This window comes from Taudactylus pleione, unplaced genomic scaffold, assembly GCF_031769625.1.
Source record: "Taudactylus pleione unplaced genomic scaffold, aTauple2 ptg001423l, whole genome shotgun sequence".
In the NCBI taxonomy this organism is placed as follows: domain Eukaryota; kingdom Metazoa; phylum Chordata; class Amphibia; order Anura; family Myobatrachidae; genus Taudactylus; species Taudactylus pleione.
In genome coordinates this window covers 196,152-200,360 of record NW_028285822.1, presented here as the reverse complement: position 1 = coordinate 200,360, position 4,209 = coordinate 196,152, and the positions used below count along the sequence as shown (strand labels likewise).

General features: G+C 41.1%; 1 pseudogene; it reads right to left on the bottom strand.

Moving 5' to 3' along the window:
* Window positions 1-1,995: 1,995 nt before the first annotated feature.
* Window positions 1,996-3,442, bottom strand: LOC148442656 (uncharacterized; annotated as a pseudogene).
* Between the last annotated feature and the right edge of the window lie 767 nt (window positions 3,443-4,209).

The following is a 4,209-nucleotide window of genomic DNA, read 5'->3' as shown; positions in this document are numbered from 1 at the left end:
CCAGGCCCTTCATAAAACCATCATACAAGAATTGTAACACGTGTGGAATGTCCACGGTCAAAGGTCCAGTTATCACCTTTCACCAAACAAGGAATGTTTTCCATATTTTATAGTACACATTTGAAGATACTTTCTTTCTTAATGACCTGCTCTGAGAGACCCTTTTTTCTCAGTAACTCCCATTCAATCTCCACGCTGTTAAATTGAGCACTGATATTCCCAATGAAAAACTGGCCCTTGACTCAGCAGATCCACTCTGTCTGGTATTGTCCATGGCTCCTTTACTGACATCCTCAGAGCTGTTGGGAACCATGGTCTTTTCAGCCAGTATGGTAACACTGCCACTAAATCTACCTGATCTTCGCTTATCTTCTTGAGCACCTGAGATGTATCCCAGGTGAAACTTCCACTTTATTGATAGTGCATCCACTGCTTGTGTCCCTTCCATCTGGTACCTGGAGAAAAACCGAGGGAGTGTTGTATTCTGGTTTGTCGCCATTAAGTCTATCTCAGGCACCCCAAATCTTATTATTATTTCTTGAAAAGCTTCTGTATTCAACTCCCATTCTCCTGGTATGATCTCCTTGCAACTTAAAAAATCGGCTGTCATATTTTCTATCCCTGGAACATGAACCACTGAGATGGACTGAAGATATCTTTGTGCCCAAGACATAACTGTGCTTACTTCCTCCATCATACTTCTGCTCTTGGTGCCCCCTTGACTATTCAAGTAGGCTACAAACGTCACATTGTCTGACAGAATTTTCAGATGAGAACCTTCTGAAATACATCATTGCGTTCCAAACTGCTCTCATTTCTCTTAAGTTTGATGATAGCAGCCTCTCCTGGGGAGACCACTGTCCCTGTGCGATTAGATTTAATATTTGTGCTCCCCATCCTATTAAACTTGCATCTGTAGTCAATCTTAGATACTCCACCTGTGCTAGCGAAGTTGATCCATGTTCTTTTGTCAACATCCTCCACCACATCAATGATTTCTTTGTGTGCTGTTCCGTTCTTACATAATGGTTTAGGGACCATCCTCTTCGGGTAAGCTTTAAGATATTCCACTGAAGATCCCTCATATGCCATCACGCCCATGGTATAATCCCTATGGTTGAAGACATCAATCCCAACAGAGAGACCGCAGTCCCTAACTATATTCTTCTGCACTTTAAAACCAGACTAATCATTTTCTGAATCTTTGCAAATCTGTCTACTGACAGAGTAATTTCATATCAGATAGTATTTATTTGTACCCCCAGAAACTGCAATTGCTCTACTGGTATCAATCTGCTCTTTTTCCAGTTTCCTGTCCATCCACTTAGCTGCATTACTTCTAATATCTTGTCCCAATTGCTTCTAATCTCTGATGCGGTCCTTCCTGAAATCAGTATATCGTGCAGGTATGGCCATATTGCCAAACCTTGCTTTCTTATATAAGCTATTATCACTGATAAGACCTTTGTAAAAGTTCTTGGAGATTATTTTAGTCCAAATGGTGGGCATGTAAACTGGAAATGACTGTTTTGAATACAAAACCTTAAATAGCTTTGATGCTGAGGCCAACTGGAATATGAAAGTAAGCGTCTCTTAGATCTAATGACATTAGAAAATCTCCTTTCTTTTCTCCCATCAGGATAGTTTTCAAAGTTTCCATCTGAAACTTTCTTTTCTGAAGAAACTTGTTCAGGTCTCTTAAATCTAATATTGTTCTGAGCTGCCCCGATGTTTTCTGAACCAGAAACATTTGATAATAAAATCCTTTTCCTCTTTCCATTTGAGGTACTGGTTTTATTGCTTGCAAACTGATTAACTTCTCTGTGCTTTCCCTCATAATTTTTAGCTCTGACATTGGAACCTGTGAGACCAAAAATCTGTCCTCTCTGGGTAACTTCTGAAATTCTATTTGATATCCTTTTGAGACCATTTGCAAAACCCATCTGTCCTGGGTAAATGTTTGCCATATTTCCGCAAATTTCAGCAGCCTGCCTCCTACTGGAAACCTGGGTTGACACTGAATATAGTCATTGTCCCATAAGACCCATAAGGTCTCCCCTGATTTTGACAAAATGACTGCCTTGTCATACCTGATGAATATCTTCTATTGTACTGTCTTCCTGGTCTGTAACCTCATGCTTCCCTCAACTGCTGTCTAGAGGTCTGAGCCTGATATCTTGTATAACTATCTTGAGGTAGCCTTGTAGATTTCCCACCAGTTATTCTCTGTATTAATGCCTCCAACTTATTTCCAAATAACAATGATTCTTCAAAAGGTAAATTCGTTAGTCTGTTCTTTGAATGAGCATCAGCCGACAATGAACGCAACCATAGTTCTCTTCTAGCCACTACTGCATTAGCCATTGACCTTGCAGTAAATGCTGTCACATCCAGAGAAGTTTCACATATATATTCAATTGCTATTTGCATTATTTCCAGATTTTTTAACAAATATTGTTTTGAGATCTTCTCTTCTAGATCAGCATGCATATTAGATCTCCACAACCTCAATGCTCTTGATACGGAAGCAATAGCTACACCAGCTCTTAAGGATACCGTTGAGGCAACATATCCTCTTTTAAAAGAGGTCTCCATTCTTTTATCCATTGTATCTTTAAAAAAAGCCCCACCTTCCAAGGGAATAGTTGTCTTAGATACCATTTCTGCTACTGGAGCATCCACTTTAGGGATAGCACACCATCTAAGAAAATCTTCATCCCTAATAGGGTACATACGGTCAATTCTTGCTAAATTTCCTTGCCTTTTATCCAGATTCTGCCATTCTTTCAGCACAATATCCTACATAACCTTATGTATAGGAAAAACTCTATTCTTCTTTCCTCTATCCTCAAATAATATATCTTATTGTTCTTCAGGTAAATCCTTATAGTTAAAAGATTTATAAATATTTTTAACACCATCTCTACGATATCCATGTTAAACGATCTTGTATCCTCATGAATTTCACCAGACTCATCACTAGATATTTGTTCCAATCCTTCCATAGCACTCTGCTCAAAGGACTCCAACTCATCATATCCCAGACTTGCCTGAGACCTTGATCTCTTAAGCACCTGCATGGCTAAAAACTCCTCCTTGGATACAAAAGACCTTTTCATCCACTCCATCAGTTCCTGAATCTGATTCACTTGCTGACTTTGGCTAGGTGGGGATTTGTTTGCATAAATCACAAAACACCATATCCTGACTTCCAGAGTAAGACCTATCACATGCTGCACATTTTGAATTCATGTTTTTCTTCTTAGAAAGCCTCTTATTATGTTCCACAGAACTAGGCACACTGCAGAAGACACAATGATAAAGTTTCTAGTATACCTATACTACCTAAAAGAAACATTTGCACCCATCTAATCAGGACTTACCCCATCTGGGCGCTAATCGGCTGTTGGGGGGAAAGCTGTTGTTGTTGTTGCTGCTCCATGTCTGCACTTACAGGTTCACTCGGCAGAACTCTCAGCTGATGTTCCGGTGTGTGGCACCATTTTGATAGCCCTTTGACCCCAGTGACGGTCGGGCGCTTGCGCAGTGTGCGCCGCACTGGCTTCTGGGTGCTGACATCATCCCACACCGCTGCATCTTACACGAGGCTGCCGCTGATCGCTGTAACTCAGCGTCCAGCCTCACCATGCTTCTGACGGTCACGTCATGTCAACAGACCTCCGCCATAGAGCAGCAGCCATCTCCATGACCCCGGGGTTCCACCCCGCCACAGACTTCAGAAAATCGGCACTTGCTGGGCACAAAAATTGAGGTAAGTCCCATAGGAAAATAACAAACTTCCCTACTCTGTCTAGAGAGACAGGAAAAAGACACTAAGGAAGGGGAGGAGGTTACATATATTCGCCCTGTGGGAGGTCCCTGTAGAAAAAACTTCCTATCTGTTGTTGGGGAAATGGAGGACTAACAAAGTGTTTTGGCTGCCATGGAGACTGAAGAAAATATCCTTAGGACAGCATAGTTGGTGTAGTGGTTAGCATTACCTCACAGCACTGAATTCTTGAGTTTCTATTCCGACCAAAGCTATACAGATGTGTCGTCATACAAGTATTATTTTTGCAGCACCTGGTGCTAATTATAAATTCTTCCACAGGTAGTGATTACTGGACTTTCGTACTTTTTCCTGAATTTAGCATCTTATTTGCATCGTAGCTGCATCCAAAGTCCCACATAGTGTCCTAGACATTTAGG